At 42.3% G+C, this 20,392-nt stretch overlaps 1 long non-coding RNA gene across 1 annotated transcript; it reads right to left on the bottom strand.

The window, feature by feature from the left end:
* Positions 1–805: 805 nt before the first annotated feature.
* On the bottom strand, positions 806–4,117 carry LOC138266886 (uncharacterized). The gene is made up of 2 exons (XR_011199748.1): positions 3,964–4,117; positions 806–3,351 (listed from the first exon to the last, which is right to left on the bottom strand). It is a non-coding gene; the product is annotated as an uncharacterized lncRNA (long non-coding RNA).
* Positions 4,118–20,392: the final 16,275 nt, after the last annotated feature.

The following is a 20,392-nucleotide window of genomic DNA, read 5'->3' as shown; positions in this document are numbered from 1 at the left end:
AAGCAATTTTGCCATATGCAAATGCTGCACCTGTCAAATTGATCATGATGTTCCCACACCTGGTGTCCTATTCGCAAAGCATTGAGCCTTTCCTTGTCTAAGGGAGCCATATCTCACTGGGGATAGCTCAATGTCTATGTAATGAGGTCCCATATGTCTAACATCATCATCACAACCTCAGAAATAAAAGAAATAAGAGATTTCATACCCTATCATTTTTGGGGCATCAAGAGAAGGTCCCACAGGGCACAGCTCTTTCTACCACTGCCTGGTCCATATTGTTCCATTTTTCCCTGATTCATTGCTGACCAGTCCACTAGAATGAACTGGTGTGCTGCTTGATAGTGCTTCAATATATCTGGGCACTAGGTTACTGTTGTCATTCGCATTTGCCTTGCTACTCTAGGAGTTCTGCTCCTCAAATGTATTAGACTCTAACGATTCAAGATCGTTTCTAGGAATGGCTACTGTCAGCATCTGGAAAAGATGCAGCAATCAGGGATGCACATTTTCCCTGAATGACAGCCTGTATGCTGCATGACTTCTCAAACCATGTTCCAATTTAGGAAAGGGCTAAAGGCTCACTTCTATGAAGAACACTATACCATAACTAAGTAACTTCCCTCTTGTAATTTAACTTCCCACCCAATTACTCATTGACTGTACCTTTGCCATTGAACCTGTACAGTGCTATGAAACATTTTGCTAGGTATGCCCTATACAAATGTCACCCTCCCTCCGCACACACAGGCATTATTTTTTAACATATCAATTCTGCATGGCTAGGTAGATAGATGATGTAGAATTTCTTTTCGTAATCAGCTTTATTTCTTTTAAAGTGGCAGAGCAATCGCAGTGAGTACAGGTCTGTTAAGTCAGTACAAGTATACAAATACATATGATGATAATCACAAACCTCCCCAAGATAGCAAGCTTGTTCCATTTATAAGGACAAACCATGGTAGGCCTGCCATTTCCATCAAATTTTCCCATGTTTCCGAGGGCATCCCCTCGATTCATATATCAGTTTTTCCAGTTGGAAGCACCAGTCAACCCCAGCTCTCCATTTAGACATCGATGGTGCCGTGGGGTTTCTCTACAATTGAGCAATATCCCTTTTAGCCACTAGGCATGCAATACCCACAAAGGTTTGGTCTGCCCTCGGTCCTCCCAGTTCCTCTAGGAGCCCCAACAACGCTACCATGGGGGTCAGCTCAATCAGATGCAGCAGGACCTCAGAGATCTCCTACCACACCGCTTCCCAGAAGAGGGGCACCACCGAGCACTCCTAGGCCATGTGCCGAAGGTTTTCTGCCAGCTGACCACATCTCGCACAGCCAAAGGGTGTTGCTGGATGCATGTGCTGTGGGAGCGATGGGGACAGATATGTCATATGGAAGGAATTGATTTGTAACATCTACAAGCGTGCGGATATGGCGAGTTCCCTGGGGGCAAGGAATGCTTCCTCCAATCATCCTCGTCCTGTTCGCCCACCCAGGATGTTCACTTGTCTTGTAGGGTGTCCAGGCCATCAGGGGCATTAGTAGTAGTAAGCTTTATTTCATGACTACTTAAAATCATTGCACAGACAAAACATTCAAAACAATCAAAAGTTATATAAGTAATATATGCGACCACAAGTGCATTCCCATATCAAAAGTCACCATCTGCCTATATATAAAACACTATATTTTACTAGTAGAACAAAATACAATCAAACAGAGTATATATATAAAATATACTGACAGAGGTACATTCTCTCATCATAAATCATCGTTTACCTATATATAAGCAATTGAGGATGCCCACTCTAGGTACAGCTCACCTACCAATGATAGGTGGAAAAAAGTTGATAAATATGCTGCTGAAGAGTGAACATACTATAATGTTAGCAAAAAAAGTGCCACATTTTGTTATAATGAAATCAGCTACCTCCTTTAAGATGTATACCTCATAGCAATTCATCCACCACCATGAGATGATAAACAAGGTGCACTATAGGGCACTGTCAGAGGCAGTAGATGAGAAAGTGCATAAATAGTACATTCCATCATTCAAAATCCTCCTCCTGGGATAGACAAGTAAAGTGCATGAGTAATGCATGATATCTTTCAAATCCTCCTCCTAAAATAAGGAGATACTGTGAGATGATAAAAAAAGTACACTCTATCGGGCACTATCTTATCGGAACATTGACATAGGAGCCTGAGAAAGCTGAGAAAGTTAAAGTGCATAAATAATACATACCATCTTTCAAATCATCCTCTTAGAATAAGGAGATACAAGGGTGTCTAGATATACTCTTATAAACGGGGAAGGGAAAAGTAATAAAGTTTAAAACTCAAGGCCCCCACACATATCCTCAATGCTGGAGCCTAAAACAGCATAACATGCATAAATAGAACTTTCCATCACTTGGTGTCTTCCCCCGCAGATAAACAAATAAAGTGCTTAAATAATGCATACCATCTTTTCAAATCAATTTCACTGTGATTAGTCATTCTCAATCCAAAGTCTTTGAAGAAAATGTCTAAGGCCATTCTTACAGAATCTTCTGGAAACCCAGCCTCCTGACCCAGGTTGCAAAGATTAAAGTCTCCTGCTGTCACATATTTATGATTTGGGTGCTTATACAAAAATTATTTCAACAAATATTGGATAGATTTGACATTTGCCTGCTTTTTGCCTGACTGGGATTTATATACAAATGTATAATTCATACCGGCGTTGATTTGTTAGTAAAGGCCAGGCCATGTATGCTTACCACATGGACATCCCTCATTGATTTTTCCCAGACCGCCACCTTGACAACTAGATCTAATTTTACAAGTGGTGCTAGGTCTCCCATGTGTCTTCCAAACAAAGGTTTCATTTGTACGGGAGTCTGAGTTATTAAAAAGCCAGGAATGAGTAAAGGCTCCACCAACCAGGTTTCCTTGAAACACAGAAAGTCAGCGTTGTTCAAAAAATCCCTAATAGTGGGACTAGCAATAAGAGAAGTCAGGCCAGCCACATTCCAACTTTCTAGTTTAATCACACTTTTTGTTGTTTTGGGGTGTAATCATTTTACAGCTAAAGATGCATTTTTCCTTTTGTAGTCAAAGCTGCAGGGAGCCAGTCCAAGTCCCACCAACCTTGGTCACTGAAGTTGCTTCTTGCATCTGCGTGTTGTATACCTCCTTGTGACAGGGTCAGAAATAGTGGAGGCTTGTAGGCGTTGTAGTATTTTATGGTTTTATTTCTTTTCCTTAACGTTATGTGTTATAGTCTTCTATACATGTGTCTCTTTGTTTCTCTCTCTCTCTTTTCTGGTATGTCTTCTGCTTCTTGATCCCGTTTCGTCTTTCTTTTCTTGTGGTTTTCAGGTGGAATTTCAGGGATCATCCGGGAGGTGCATAGGAGGAAAGAAGAAAAGCCCTTTAGAAGGTATGTATTGTTTACTTTTCTCTATTCCTGTCTTCTCTGATATTTGTTTTCTTTCTCCTGTCTTTCTTTTGTTCCTTGGTGTTGTCTTTCCCTCTCTTTTCCGTCCTTTTCTTGGTTGTTTGCTGTTACTTCTCTTTCTACTCCTGGCTTTCTCTTTTCCTGTCCTTCGTACTTTCTTTCTTTTTTTCTTACTTTCTTTCTCAGGGCTTTTATAATCTCCTGTGTCTCTCCATACTATCTGGTCTGTCTACCTCTCTCCTTCTCTTTTGTACCTCGTCTATTAGTAGTGGCACTAGCTGTTTTGGTTTCCTTGGTTTCCCTCTCGTTTTTCTTTCCGCACATACATGTAACTGAAACTCTCTTTTATTAATATCGGTGGTGCCTCGTACGAGACACAGGAATACAAAACAAAATTTAACAAAGCCTATTGTTGTGCTCTCCCGTGCTGATTCCCTTCGGTCCCCACCCCCCCCTTCTGTTTTATTTGCACAACCAAGTTCCCGCCTCCCCGTGTCCCGTTTCGCTTGTAGGCCGTACCTGACTGGGCCACGTTCTTCCCAGAACGTGTCTGGCCTGCCCGCTTCTCCTTTCCTCCAAGACGTCCTCGGCTATCACTGCTCCAGTGACACTCGGCTCTTCTCCTCCACGGCGTCCTCCTCCTCCGGTGTTTAGCGCCGATACTCCTCCCTCTGTTCCGTTTCCTGTCCTCGTCTCCTCTCCTCATGGGAAAAGCGACTCTTCTCCTACCTCCTCCCACTCAGGGTTTAAAACCCCTATAGGTTCCATGTCATTCGTGCGCATCCACTCTCCAGCAGCTCCCACCTCTTCCAGGCCAGTGTCGCTGCTGTCGGCAGTGCCCCCAGGGCACTCCTTCTCCGGGTCTGCGCTTCGGGCAACGTCACAGTCCTGTATCCCTTGTCACCTGTATGGTAATTCTTTTGTCCATCATCAGAGGATTTATTGTTCCTCTCAAGGTGGTAGATGGTTTCTTGTCTGGAAACGGTAGTTGTTTTCCCATTGACTATACGTGGGGATATCTTTCTATTTCTGGTTTGCTAATTTTTATGCCCCAGCTTATTAAAAAACCCTTGATTTCAAAGATCCTTTCTACAATGCTCTGATCAGTCCATGGTGTCAATGTAGATTCTTTCTGGCTAATCCAAGCATAGGTATTGAAGTTTACCTAAAACAGGTCCCCTAATGTAAGATTCAAAAGCGATGGTGCAACAAACGCAATATGTTTGACCTAATAATGATGTCCCAAGGCCCCGTGCTGCATATAATGGGGTAAAAATGAAGGCAGACTGTTCGGGATTCTTATGACACCTAATCTTTGTGCTTGATTTCCCCTGGTGTTCCTGCGCATAAAAAGACCTGTGTATGACAGGGGGTTCCCGAATATTTGTATAGTCTGGTTGCTGGTAATTTGGTCCTGTGCTCAAGGCATGTGCCTGATCCGCTGGCATAGCCTCCCTGGGTAGAGTGACTTCTTGCAAACGTCCCTGTTCCTGATGGTCCATTATTTGTTCATATTGCGACGTTATAGGGTACTTAGCAGGAATCCTCTCCTGTGTACCTTGACAACAAGCTGTCAGTGAGTTAATATCACATATGGCGAGCGCCGTTTCTTGTATGACTTGCCGAACAGGGGAGGCCAGTATTGTACACCCCACACCTGGGTAAGTAGTGATAGAATTTGGTATCACGACCCTACAGTGCCCTCTCTGTATGTGTAACTCTCCACTGCTTATTGGGACGTTGTTTGGGAAGACCCCCACCGAGCTGTCCACTTAGGGACTCGTCATCCCTACATTTCCCAGCTGTGATATCGAAGACTTCCTCTTAGGGGAGCAGCCCCCTATTTGCCATTCACCGCCTTTGGCCTTGGGATTGGACACTTGACCAGATGCAGTCTCCACTTCCCCAATCTGCAATGTCATTAACTTTCTCATTAAAGTTAAGCGACCAGTTTGCCTTTCGCATCCTTTAGCGGTGGGCCATGCTATCAGAGCATACATAATCACCTGATCAGTGTTTGCTGAAGGCAATATTGACTGGACATTGTGACCACATTCCCCATTACTAACAATAGGAAATTTATGACCACCTGAACTGGCCAGTTCATCCACAGTTTTAGCCACGGCATATGATTGTGGAAGAGGAATGGGTACCGAGAGTAGAGAAGATTTTCAATGGTAAATTGGATAGGTCTCGCGTTGTTTTTTTAGTGTTTTTTAGTGATTTCTTCAACTTTTTCTTCTGTTGTTTCAATAAATTTGTTGACTGTTTCCAGTGACATGCCTGCCTAACAGATTGGTAGTGGCTTCTACTACTTGTCCATTTGCACCATCCTGCACAGCGGCAATGCCCAAGTAAGTTGTAAAATTAATTGGTGGCGTATTACTTGATACTGTACCCCCTTCCTCCTTCATTATCATCTGTTAAAATGGATATTCCCCCATTTTCTATTGACTCTGTAGGCAATAAATCCTGCTGCTTTTTATCGGGCTTCTGGCAGCTCTGTTCCCTGCCTACTTCATGGGTAGTTTTACAGTGACTAACGAGTATTGTTAACATATCAGTCAGGGTTGCTAAACGTATCTATTATTTCATCATTGGGACTTCCCCCCGCCGTATTGCCTTCGTTCCATCTGTTCCCCCAGATATCCAGCTTTCCCCTTAATGAGTCCAGCTTTCTATCCAGCATGAGTACACTTTGAGCCAGCATGTGTGTTAGTTCCAAATGGATCTGTAATTTATGCGACTGCCAGGTGAGGGCTTTAACTGCAGCTAAGAGGGAGGTGTTTATAATACAATCAGTTCTATCCGCCCCCCCTCTTCTCCGCATCCCCACCATGGTCTTCCATACTTATATCTCGTAATGACTAACAGTCATGTGCAGGTGCAGAGAGCTTGTCCCTGAGGCCCTCCACTGAACCTTGTAAAGGGGTAGAGCAAGACTGGCTGTTGCCGGGGGCCTCCTGTTCATAGAATTCCTCTAGTTGAGACTGCGACATCTGGTGAATCTCTGCTTCTATAAGTAATGTTTCCTTACTTGGAAAATCAGCAGGACTATCAATCAATGGCCGGGCCGCCGCTGTTAGAGAACAGATTCCAATTACCTCTGGACCACTGTCTATTCCCGTTGGGTTGGTACCTAGGCAAGGCCTATTATGGTGACTACTTCTGCTTTTTATCTAAGGCCGTGTCTGCCAGCTCTGTCAATTCCCCAATAGTTGAAGCATCCAGTCTAGAGCCTGTAGTGCAGCTAACAGTTCCTGGCCCAATTCTGGGCACTTGCTCAGTTCGTATTAGCAAAGTTGGTTGGCCAAGTTCTGATGTCGAAGAAGTAGTCTGTGTATCCTGGCCATCCAAGAGTTTGATGTCCTCTCCTGTCCCACCACTCACTCTTGTAAACTAGTTATGAATAAAGGTTTTTCTAGTGTTCAGGACTGGACCATATACTCCCTTTCTCTTGGGGCCTATCTTGTGCTCATTACAAAGCTTAAGGCCTTGTGACAGCAGCTGGTCAGCCTCCAGTTCCATTACTTTTCCATTGCCACTATGGAGTCCTATGGCTCCACCCATGACCTTCCTTGCGTCTAACAACCGTCCATGTCACAGTGTCCTTTCCTCAGGATCTGCACGTCACTGAACAAAAGGCCCACCTTCCGGCGTCACCAACTCAGAAAGCTATTATAGCACAGAGTTATGATGAAGCCAGTAGGGGGGAAGGGAATTAGGGTAGGGAATAGCAGGGAGAGAGATCTGAAAAGTAAAGGTTAGAACAAATATGCATTTACTCATTCATAGAAATGTAACTCATCAATAGACTCTTGATTAAATGCGTCTCCGAGATATCAGGTGGAGACGTCTTTTGAAATAAGGGCAAAGCCCCTTCTTTGAAACATGGAACAAGAGTAAACTACGACCTCAGAATCAAGGGATGGCTAGAACTTTGAACTATGATTATACACAGAATATCAATCCTTTAACATCTATGTATTCACAACATAATCCTTTGATCATGACTTAGAAAATCTCAAAGAATTAAATATGCTTTTCACATCTTAAGCTTTTCAAAGAACAATGAAAACTATGATTTGCGTATCTCCAGAAATACTTTCACATTCACAACAATAAATGCCTAAATATTTTACTTATTGAGAGTGAAGCACTTTACTTAATAATACCAAGAAGCGCTTTTACTCAAGTAGCCTTGAATCACCTAGATTGTTGTGCCAAGAACCTTTTACTCCTGTGAATTGAAGTGATTTGATTGTCGTGCCAAGAGCGCTTTAAACCTGAGGACTGATTCGCTTGAATAGCTATGCCAAGAGCGCTTTACATCTGTGAACTGAAACGCTTTGAATTGTTATGCCAAGAGCTCTTTACATCTGTGAACTGAAGCGCCTCAATTGTCGTACCAAGAGTGCTCTACATCTGTGAAATGAAGCGCCTGAATTGTCATGCCAAGAATGCTTTACATCTGTGAACTGAAGCGCTGGAATTGCTGTGCACAAATGCACTTTACACTTGTGAATTGAAACGCTTTGAATTGCTGTGCAAAAGAGTGCTTTACATCTGTGAATGGAAACGCTTTGAATTGCTGTGCACAAATGTGCTTTACATCTGTGAATTGAAACGCTTTGAATTGCTGTGCAAAAGAGCGCTTTACATCTGTAAACGGAAATGCTTTGAATTGCTGTGCAAAATAGCGCTTTACATCTGTGAACGGAAACACTTTGAATTGCTGTGCACAAAAGCGCTTTACATCTGTGAACTGAAATGCTTTGAATTGCTGTGCAAAAGAGCGCTTTACATCTGTGAACGGAAATGCTTTGAATTGCTGTGCACAAAAGCGCTTTACCTTTTGGAAGTAATGATTTCCTCCAAACTTGGATTCAGCAAGGCCTTACCGCTACGAGTACGACCTACTCGTTTTTGAATGCACCATAGAAACAAAGATACTTTGGTTAGACGACACTCTGACTTTCAGGAACTCTGCTCTTCTCCAGAGAAACCCCCACGAGGTCTGGTTGCATCGAAGTCTTCAAAATAGTGAGCAACGTGCTTGGTTGTGGCTGGGCTTTATAGGCCTGCCACATCCCAAGATGGCTGCTGCCTCTAAAAACATGGGAATTGTAGTCCCTTCATAGAATAGCACTGATAAGTGCATCTTGTCCACCAATATCTTGAACCTGCAGCTCTATGAGCTTTGCCACAGGGCAGGCGCTGCTGATGGTCAACTCTGGAACAAGAGGGGATAACAAGTGGTGCGGATAAAGCGCTGCAGAGTCGCGCAGCGAAATTTCGGGCGAAACCTGGACCGCTCCTGGCCTTATTCCTGACATTACACCCCTCTCTCAAGCGCGGTCCAGGGCCTGGTTTATGAGGATGGAGGAGGTGAAATTGTCACACCAAACATGGTGCATGGACATGTCTTGCAGGTTCCCAAGAGTCATTTTCCGGTCCGTATGCTTTCCAGGACACCAAGTACCAAAGAGATACCCCTATATTTAGAATCTAGAATAGATCGCACCTCATACCCCCAATGACCTTGAACTAATAGAGGAGAAGGTTGTGTGACGCTTGAGGGTGAAGCTGGTTTAAGAAGTGAAGTGTGAAACACTGGATGAATTTTCAAAGACCATGGTCATTTTAGCTTATATGTTACTGGGTTTACTTGTCGTATTACTTCATAGGGCCCTTTGAATTTTGGATGAAACATATTTTTAATTTTTAATACAAAGTTTTTTGTGGATAACCAAACTCTATCTTTCATTGTATATTGAGGACCAGGCTGGTGTTTTTTGTCATATTGCATTTTATATTTTTTCTTTGCTTGACAAAGTTTTGTTTGTAATTGTGCATGTATCTTTTTCATGTGTGTTAGCATGTCCTTGACTGCTGAGTGGTTTGAGTAGATGCAGGTAACATAACTGGCAAAATGTGCAGATGACGCCCATATAAACCATAGAAAGGAGTTGAGTTTATTGAAGAGTGGTGAGAGTTATTATAAGCCAGTTCTGCAAGCCACAGAAGATCCAGCCAGGTTGTAGGAGATTTTGTTGCATAACATGGTAAATATTGTTTCAGAGTTTGGTTTAGTCTCTCTGTTTGAACATCCGTTTGCGGAAGATAACTAGTAGATAAAGTCGAATCGATTTGTAGAGCCTTACACCATTGTTGCCAAAAACATGCAGAAAATTGTGTTCCTCTATCAGAGAGGATAACTCTTGGAAGTCCGTGAAGCCAAACTATATTTTTTAAGATGATAGTCGTTAAGGTGTCAGAAGTTGGGAGTCCTTTACAGGCAATGAAATGAGCATACTTGGTAAGACTGTCTACTACCACTAGAATGGTTGTAAATTGTTTTATTTGAGGAAGACCAGTAATAAAATCCATAGAGATATGTTCCCACGGATGATTGGGAACGGGTAGAGGTATCAATAGACCTTTGGATTTGCTATGTTCGCTTTTGCATCTTGCACATACTTCACATGATTGTAGCATTTGCTTAAGGTTGTGAACGAATGTAGGCCACTAAAAATACCTTTTCATGAATTCTATTACTTTTTGAGGACCTGGGTGACCTGCCAGAGGATGCTTGTGTAACTAATGAAAAGCTGTCTCTCTTAACTCTTCAGTAGGCAGGAATACTTGAGATTCATGTAGAGGTAAGCCTTGTAGAATCGACCTCTTGGTGCCTTGTTGTAACCACTCTTGCCACTTAGTGATGTGAAAATGATTACGAATGAGATCGAAAAATTTCTCGGCAGCTACGAAACACAACACTTTTGAAGGCGTTATAACAGGCATGGGTTTTTGTTCAGGAGGTGTGATTGACGAATCTTGTCTAGATAATGCATCGGCCATACGATTATCTATTCCTGGTCTAAAAGTCACTATGAAATCAAATTCTGCAAAATGGAGCATCCATCTTAGTTGTCTTGAAGTTAGTAGCCTGGCAGAACTCATAAATTGTAAATTTCTATGATCAGAATATACAGTTATGGTGTGTTTCGCTCCCAACAGATAATGTCTCCATTCTTTAAAGGCATTACGAATTGCTAGTAATTCTTTTTCTACTATGGTGTAATTCTGTTCTGCTTCATTAAATTTTCTTGATGCATATGCTATGGGGTGCAATTGTCCAATTTCTCGATGACGTTGAGATAGGATGGCCCCAACGGCAACATCAGATGCAAGAGGTGCCCATAAAGCACCGCAGAGTCACGCAGTGGGATTTTGGGCGAGACCTGGACCGCGCCTGGCCTTATTCCTGACAGTCCATCACCTAGCGAACGTCCATCATCTTCCTTAATTTCCTCCTCAACTCCTATATTGAACATGTTGGACAACTTCAGGAGACTGTCAGGACACTTCGCACTAATATGAGATTGCTTTGCTGCTGTAGATTGCCTCTATGCTTTAATGCGATTCCTGCTTGTGGAAAAAGTTTTATTGGCCAATTTCCAGTTTCCCCCAAATATCTTGAAATTTCTTTGTACTTTCCAATTTTCTTTTACTTTTTGTATCTCAGGTAGTGACGTCGGAGTTTTCAAAACTTGTGATGGTCTGAATGCAAATGAGTGCATGTCGTTGTTCCGAAAAGAGGCCTCAGCTCCTAGTCCTGAAAAGACAAATACCTACCAGCAGTCTTGTCCACTGGAATTTGCCTCAAGAACCTTGTTGTAAGGAAGTCCATAGAGTCCACGACACAGGAGGTTAAGTTTATTGTACATATAAAGGTCCCATCCACTCTTCAACTGTCTCTCAGCCCCTTTGCATCTTCACCCTCAACATTCCTCTCTGACCCTGTTACATTCTAGAACAGAACACATGGTTTGTGCTCTGCCCACGGTAGACATACATAAACCTAGGATACTACTCACCTCCCTTCCTTATATAAAACACTGCTAAAATGAATACAACAAATTTATCATACATTAATATTAAACAACATAACAGATTACACAATACTAATGTAACATACTCCTCTAAGTATTTTGGAGTTACAACTCTTCTTTCAGATTTCCTGACTCCAATTATTGAGCCATTCCTGACAGGTTCTTGTTCTTTTTCAAAAACGCCTTTTTTGATTACCACCACTCTATTAACATTCCAAATCCTGGAGTCCTCTGTCTTAACAGCGTTGGTGAATAACTTTACCACAATCACCGGTTTAGGCCTGCCTGCATATCCTCCTTTCCCTACAGGTTTTCTAATCAATACCCAATCTCCCACATGAACCTTTGTTACACGTGCTGATTTTCTTACATCAAAATTGTCTTTGCAAGCCATTATTTTCTCTTCTTCACTCACTCTCCAATTAGTGTTTGACACTACCTTCCCTGTTCTAAGCTCCATGTCATTCACCCAACTAGATACTACCAGAGTGTTGGGGTGTCTCCCTTTAAACAGTTCAAAAGGAGTTCTACCAGCCACAGAGTGAGGGGAAACTGTGTACTTCTCTATTTATTTGACTACCTCCATCTTCCAATTTAGACAACTGTCTTTGGCTATAGCTATAGTCTCTTTAAGCACCCTATTAAAACGTTCCACCATACCATTGGTTTCAGGATGGTATAGTGAGCACTTCTTGTGCTGAATAGCACATTTTTTAAAAACGTTTCTATCTCTTTGGAGACTAATTGTACCCCATTCTCTGTAAGTATAGATTTAGGAACACCCTCTCTCCCAAATATCTCTCTTAGAAAAGAAATCACATGCTTTGTCTCAATTTCCCTGGTAAACACCACTTCTGGCCACCTTGTAAACAAATCAACTAGAACAATGAGATATGTGTCACATCCGTCCCCACGAACTGGGCCTAAGAAATCAAGGGCAATCTCTTCCCAAGGATGGGTAGGACGATTCCTAATCTCCATGGGTTGAACCTTGGGTTTGACAGACTTCTCACTGAATACACATTGCATACATTCCCTCAGTGCTCTGTCCACTTGACAGTCCATACCTGGCCACCAGTTTGTTAACCATAGCCTCCCTTAGGTTTTTGAAATGCCCTGATGACCACAGTGTGCAAGGGTAATTAGATTATCTCTAAGTCTGGCAGGCGGAACCATCCTTGTCCCACTGAACAACAGTCCTTTCCTCACAGACAATTAATCTCTAACATGCCAGTATTTCTGAGATTCCAAACTCCCCTCATTTCTATTCCTCCAACCTCCCTTTATTAATGATAGCACCTCTGACATTGCTTTGTCAGATTCACATTCGTCTCGCCATTTCACCTCAGTTATAGTACCAAAATCAACTTCACAAACCATCTCATCATCCTGACTCTCACAATCATGCTCCCCTCCCTGGTTTCCATCACCACCTATCTGCACCAACCTCGATAATGTGTCAGCAACCACATTCTGTGCTCCAGGTGTGTACTTTACCACAAAGTCATAATCTTGCAGGGATACCACCCACTTGGTGATTCTGCTCGAAATGGCATCAATACCCTTTTTTTAAAAGATTTCACAGAGGGGCCTTTTGATCAGACCTCACTTCAAACTTAGCACCCCACAGTAATTTTCTCAACTTCTTAATGGCCCACTGAACTACAAGGGCCTCCCTCTCTATCACCAAATAATTAAACTCTGCACCTTTCGAAGCCCGCGACAAAACAGCACAACCCGTTCAGAACTGCCTTTCTCTTGCTGTAAAACAACACACAAACCCTTCATACTGGCATCAGTAATTAACACAGATCTGCCATTAGGGTCAAAGCTCTTTAACTCAGGGGCCTTTTCCAACATTTCTTTAACCTTTGTGAACTCTGTTTCACATTCAGAATTCAAAACAAATTCCTCACCCTTACGCAGTAACTTCCTCATGTTCATATTCATTTCAGCAAACCTCTTCGTGGATTTACTATAATATTCTGCCATACCAATGAATCTCATTAACTCCTCCTTGTTAGACGGTGACTCCAAATTTAATATAGTATCCACTAAATCCTTTTTTTGGAGTGATCCCTTCACCCATAATAGTATGCCCCAAATACTCTATAGAATTCCTCCTGAACTTGCATTTCTCTAGTTTGACTGTCAAACCAAACTCTTTCAGTCTCCCCAACACACTTTGTAACATCTCATCTTGCCCAGTCATCTTTTCCACACACAAGAACATCATCCTGTTATATCTTTATCCCTTCCAGATTCTTCAACACTCTCTCCAAAGCTCTTTGAAAGACAGAAGCTGCAGAAATTAAACCAAATGGCAGTCTGACATGCCTGAATGTGCCAAAGGGTGTGACAAAAGCAGTGATATCCCTTGAGTCTTCATCTAAGCTTATCTGATGGTAAGCAGATGTTAAGTCTATGGTTGAAAATACTTTGGCTCCATGAAGTAACATCAACATGTCTGAAATATTGGGTAAAGGACATCTCTCTACTACCACATTCTTACTAAGCTCCCTCAAGTCTATGCACAGACGAAGACTACCATTGGCCTTCCTGGCAGCAACTACTGGGGCGAGCCATTCGGTTCCTTCTACTTACTCAATTATACCTTCCCTCTTAAGTTTTTCCAATTCCAATTTCATTTCCTCATATACTGTTACTGGAACGCCACGAACCTTGCTGCACACAGGTTTTGCCCCTTGGACTAAACGAATATGATGAGAGTAATGCCATAGACACCCTAACTGTGCTTTGAAAACCTCAGGAAACTTCATTGTAAATGTTTCTATACAATCATCTACCACTACATCGCGTTTCTCATACTCTCCATCCTGCACACACACTGCATTCACCAGAAACTCTTCTCTCAATCTTACAGGCGGATCACTATTGGGATCCAGAATTACTCCTAAGTCTTTTTGGTGAAACCAGCCTAAAATGCTGTCACCTTTCTTTGAAACATATAATTTTGCGTTGGCGTACTTATTCTTGAATTCAAGTAGGCCCCAAAAGTATCCAGACAACTTAATAGGCTCACCTCCATAATCATACGGACTGATGTCAGGTTTGAATAATTTAACATTATACTTGAGTTTCTGTAGATAAAACTCCTTTGATACAATAGTTATCTTCACTCCAGAGTCAAATAAAACCTTAGCTCTCTCACCATCCACCATTATTTCATCCAGAGGGATTTTTTCTTTTCCCTCCTTCAATTTGAAGAACAATTTGACCACATTCAAAATCAGTATCGCATCCATCTTCCGAAGTTGATTTATCCATCACCTCATATACTTTACCCTTGCTACCTCTAGCTGAAGGGCAAGCAGCACCAACCTAACGCTGGCCGCTTCCACCCCACCAGCAGTGACCATGGCTTTGAGCCTGCTACTACCCGGTTCACGTGCCTTGTGCTTTTACTTTGCTACCCGGTTGCTTAATTGCTTGTTTACTTGGTTGCTTCATCATTTGCTGCTTAACTTCTGCTTAATTGGGAGGGTGTCGTTGGGGCTGAGGCCTCCTCCACAGTGCGCACACCTCTCAACTCCTCTCAGCGCCTCTTGGCTCGACCTAGTGCCCCCAGCCCTCACTGCTCCCTTCTCCCCGCAGCAGCAGCTGGCCTGACCTGCTGTCTGCTCTCCGCCCCCATATTCTGAGCCTGATAGATCTGATGGTCACGGTGGTCATGGCATTCCAACAGCCGGTAAAGTGGTAGCAAATCACACACTTATGTTGCTTTGTGTCACCTTTGTGTTGCCGCAAACCTGCACCTCTGTGAGCGAATTCATGGTAACGCAGTAACGCTACAGCTCGCTATTCCATTCCCCTGCGGCTCTGTGAGCACTTGGAGCCAAGGGCCAGATGTAGGTAAGTACGGGATTGCGACTTGTAAATTGCGAGTCGGAATCCCATATGCAGGATGGAGATAGCAGACCACCATGTCTGTGACTGCTTTTTTAATAAAGCAGTTTTTTTTTGTATTGCAGCCCGTTTTCCTTAAAGGAAAACAAGTTGTAATACACTCGGGAAAATGAAACTATTTGGTTTCATTTTTTCAGAGTACGTAGTGGTCCATAGGACCTCTGCATCCTCTTAAAAAATATTTTGAGAGCAATTCACAAAGGGGAAGGGTCCCATGGGGACCCCTTCCCTTTTGCGAATGAGTTAGCACCCACTTCACATGAGTGCTAACTGCGAATTGCTTTGTGACCGCGTTTGCGGTCACAAAGCAATTCTGCATTGCGGTGCGAATCGCAAATAGGAAGGGGAACACCCCTTCCTATTTGCGAGTCGCATTCCCATTTTGCGAGTCAGTACCGACTCACAAAATGGGAATGTGCATCGCGATGCGCGTTTTGCATGGCGCAAACTGCGAATTTCGCAGTTTGCGCCGTGCAAAACGTTTCCTACATCTGGCCCCAATTGCGGAAACGCTTGCGGCTCCGCAGCCCTGCTGCTCTGAGCAGCTCCAAGCTCCTCCTACTTACGCTACGCACTATGCCCTTCCGCTTCCATCCTCCGTGCAAATTATGAGATGTACAGATCATCCATGAGAGCAGCCTAAAGCTTTAAACAGACGATACGTTGTTTCCGAGTGCCTTAGAAAGCCACGAGAGGCAAATCTGGGTACTGGCTCCCTTACACAAACGGCCCATAAGCAGTTTAGCCTCAAGACGGCTGTGGTCTGGAAGGGTTAATTTGGAGGTGAGATAGCATATATTCTAATTTCATAGATGTTTTTAAACTTCAGTAATCTTTGCACCCACCCAAAAGGAGCGAGGAGACCTCAGTATTACTTAGGGAAAGATTTAGAATTCGCGATTTGGAATAATTATTTTATAGCCCGGAGCTTCCTAACATTTCTCAAGTGCCTTTATTGTCTTGAAAAGAAATATCCTAGGCTCTCCAAGCAACAGAAGGCTATCACCAGCAAATACGCATATTTTATAGTCCTCATCCCCAAATGGTATGCTTCAGACTTTAACTGCTATGAGTTCAATAGTTAAAGGAAATAACAGGGTTAAGAGGGCAAAACCCTCCTTGTAACCCCTTTTTGGATTCAACCCTTTTGAATTACCTCTAACAAGCAAAATTCTGGGTCCTAAATATTGGGTCTGTATGAATCTCTGTTAGAACCTCTATGTGAACACAAAACTCACCCTGTCAAATGCTCTCTCTGTGTCCAATGCTTTTAGGATCTTAGAAATACACCTACTTTACACCTTTCTATTAATTGGGTTGCCTTCTACATATTAGCATAAGGTAGTCCATCCAATATGATGCCAGAGTGGTGCGGAACCACCAAAAGAGAGAAGGAAGTTTGTACAATCTGTTGGCAATGACATTTACATCCATATTTTTCATTGCCAGTGCGTGATTAGATGCACAGTTACTGGGGTCTTTGCCTGTGTTTTTGTATCATGTCAGAGTTACACATGGCAGACAGTTCCTAGCAAACTTTTCAGTCACTGTTTGTCTCCTTTTCTTTCAGCCTTGAGAAAGCCCTGACGTACGCGCCGGAAAGGCGAAACGCGTGTTGGCTGAGTTTCTTCGTCTGTGCTGCACCCTAATTGAGAGTTACTTGTCCTCTGCAATAAAACCCGAAGTGGAGTAATTACAATTCTCAGGGTAATCTAATTCTTGTAAAATCAGCGAATTATTGGCACTTTGATATTTCAAAATCCTGTCTATCCAAGTGGGACTTTACCTCTTCTTTAACAGTTCCTAGCAAACTAAACCTTCCTTCTGTATGGAGCACCAGTGGTATGGGCTGGTGTTGGCTATGCATGACCACTTGTGTTTGTACTATGCAGAAGAAGGCAATGATAAACCACTTCCATATCGTACCAATAAAACCATGTGGAGAGGCAAGCCAGAATTATTATAAAGATAGTTCTAGAAGATGGGCCCGACAAGTCGGCAGGAACTCAACATGCTCAATGCCAGGTGGATTCTTCTTTTGCGCTGTGGCTGGATTAAAGCTTTTTGCCCCGCTGCCAGTCGATGTTGCCAGACGGGGTAAGGATAGCCAAAGCTGCAGGGGCAATGTACAGCTCAAATTTGGTATGCATGAAGCATATATCAAGCAAATATAAAGGATGAAATAGATTGATGGCAAATTGACATCTTGGGCATGTGGACTGGAATTGGACATTTCCAGTCAGAAAATGACACAGCGTATTACTCAGGATATCCACTGAAAAGTAAATATCTTTTATAGTTTGGAAGCACATTACAACTACTATAGTTGGATATTATGCTGTGATCAATGTACTTATATCAAACAGATTTCATGGCCAGACATTCAACATAATAACGAGCCAACAACGGATGTAGATAAAAAAAACAACAGGCAATGTTGCAATCAAGTCCACCTGGCAGAATATGCAGACAGGATGCACTTCTAATGGTTGGAGAGTGGAGTGCCGAAGTAGGCAATGATAAAGAAGGCAACATATTTGGAACACACTAATAATTCTCGAGAACTACTTAGCAGTTTCTCCCAGTCCAAATACCTCTTCATTGCAAACACATTTTTTCAAGCGACTAAAGCAACATCTATAAACATAGACATATCGGATGGACTGTACAGGAACCAACTCATTGCAAGAACAGATCAATCTCAGGTTCATCATTGTGGGAAATAATAATCCTGCTTAACATATATCTATCTTTCAATGGAAACCCAGGTGGACAGACCCTATACGACAAACTTGCATCTCTTTACATTTAAATTTGTTTATTTTAGTGTTTCATTCTCAACTTTTACTATTTTTTTCTTTGATTAATATTACTATTTTTTATATTATATCAAAAAACATTGGCACATATACAGTATATTAGCGGTGGTTTCTTAATTTTTAAATCTCAGACAAAAAAAATTACAAAATTAAAACAAACTATACAATATCAACAATCTTTAAATATTACACCACACTAGTTATTCCTGTCTCACACTCATATCTACCGACCCATGCATACTACACCTCGTACATACAACAAGGCCCCCAGTTCAGAGCTACCCGTACACTAATACAACAGAGTCCGTTTTGATGCGCCAAACTGGGTTATAATTGTCAACACAGGTTTCGGCTGGTTTACATATTTTGTACCACCTTCTTCAGGACCAAGCACACATATAAGTGACTTTCTATCCACCCAGCTAGACAAGTGGGGATATATAATTGTGATCTATGATATTAATGGCACTGCAAGACTCCACTGAATATATGTCTTCTTCTGGTAAGTAGAATATAGGGGGAGAACCAGCCCCGCTTATTTCCAATAATGTTGGAAACTCAAATCTTATAGTATTTTAGATCACTTGTCCAATATCTCTACTTATTTCTGCCATAAGCAAAGTGTAGCCTCACTTCCCGTCTTCTCCATCTAGACTCGGCTTCCAAATGCTAGCAGTTTGCAAAACTCCAGCCTTCCTATCTGCCATACACAGCGTGAGTAAACCATGCTATTTCATATCCTTCATCGCAACCGGTATTCCATATGCAATTGAGTGTAATTGCCGGAGCATATTAACCGATATGCCCACCGTCTTGGGATTCTGTTTTGAAGGACACCTTTCTGAAATGCTGAACCGTGTGATGAAGTTCAATCATGCAATAATTTTGTTGATGATTTCAACATGTGGTCTGAACTAAAACATCATCTAGGTTTAACATGAATTTTTAGTCAGTTTGGTGCCCTGGGTCTGAAATAATGTTTTTAAGTTCCTTCAAAGACTACTGGCCAACCTGAATCGTGATGGGTGATGTATTTGTCTCAAAAATATTATGGCTAAATTGTTAACCTAATCTGACTAAGGGCCATTATGTCCTATGGGATTTAGATTTCGGCAAACAGGCTTTCTGTCACCATTGTGACGGAGTAACGCATCCACGAGTTCTAAATCCGACCCTATGCCTTTGTCCATTTGTGTTTTCGAACTTTCTGATTCCTGAAAATATCACAATTTGTTTCTTTACCTGGGCCCACAATGGCTTTGTCCCATGTATGTTCAGACTTTATGATGATGCATGTAAAGTGATGAGAGGTCCACAAAGGTATTGAACAGGAATAGGAGGAAATTAATAATGCTTTTAGTTGAGACTGGGCACTAGACTTCTTAAGGTCTCCCTCAAGATTACATTTACTGACTGAGTACACCTCTAGGATTTTTTCCTAATATGTGACCACTTAGTAGGGCTGTGCAAAGTAGTGTAGTTTTCTTTATGCAGAGTATACATAGTTCATGCAAGACCTACAAGTATTATGTGTAAGTAGTGTAGATTTCTTTTTGCAGAGTATACATAGTTCAGGAGAGACCTACAAGTATAATGTGTATTTGGCATAAATATTTTCAGCACTCTGTAGTTTGCATAGTTTTTTGTTGCAAGGTTTGGTTTTTGACTGTCTGTTTGCAACAAAAAAATATGCAAATCACCATCAGGAATTAAGGCCTGGCAGAAAAAGTGTTGCAAATAATATGCAAGTATCATAACTCTAGTCTGCATTTGCCAGAATAGACCATACAAACATCGGTCACACAAAATAATTACACAACTGAGTAAGCTCAGTTAATGAAACAACTCCACAAACTACATGTAAACCATGCAAGGAGATGTATGCAAGACTTTGCTTGCATAATAAAAAATATTCCCAGCCCTGCCACTTTGCCCACACTCAGGGAATTGATTTCCCATGAAATAACCAGCCATTCATTAATGTAGTACTCTTGTGATCTGAATAGGACCAAAGTCCTCCTATGGCTGCCTTGAAATGATGGTTGGAAATGAAGCTTGATGAGTTTAAGGTCTCTATATGCTTTCCTTAAAATGTATGCAAGGGCAAGGAGGCCAACATGGCGAGCTTTGAGGAGCTACCATCGCCTGCCTGACATCCTGCCCCATCCGGCCTGACAGGGTGTACCTAACCCCCTGGTAGACCCCTGCTGTTGATGTTTGGGAAGGCCCCACCCTTCTTCTTTCTCCAGTGGATGCCTGAAGAGCCCCGAAGGGCCCCCTCTGCAGCCGCATGGATTCCGCTTAGGC

This window comes from Pleurodeles waltl, chromosome 12 (assembly GCF_031143425.1).
Source record: "Pleurodeles waltl isolate 20211129_DDA chromosome 12, aPleWal1.hap1.20221129, whole genome shotgun sequence".
Lineage (NCBI taxonomy): Eukaryota > Metazoa > Chordata > Amphibia > Caudata > Salamandridae > Pleurodeles > Pleurodeles waltl.
Note: the sequence above shows the minus strand (reverse complement) of the source record. Positions and strands in the feature narration are given on the sequence as shown.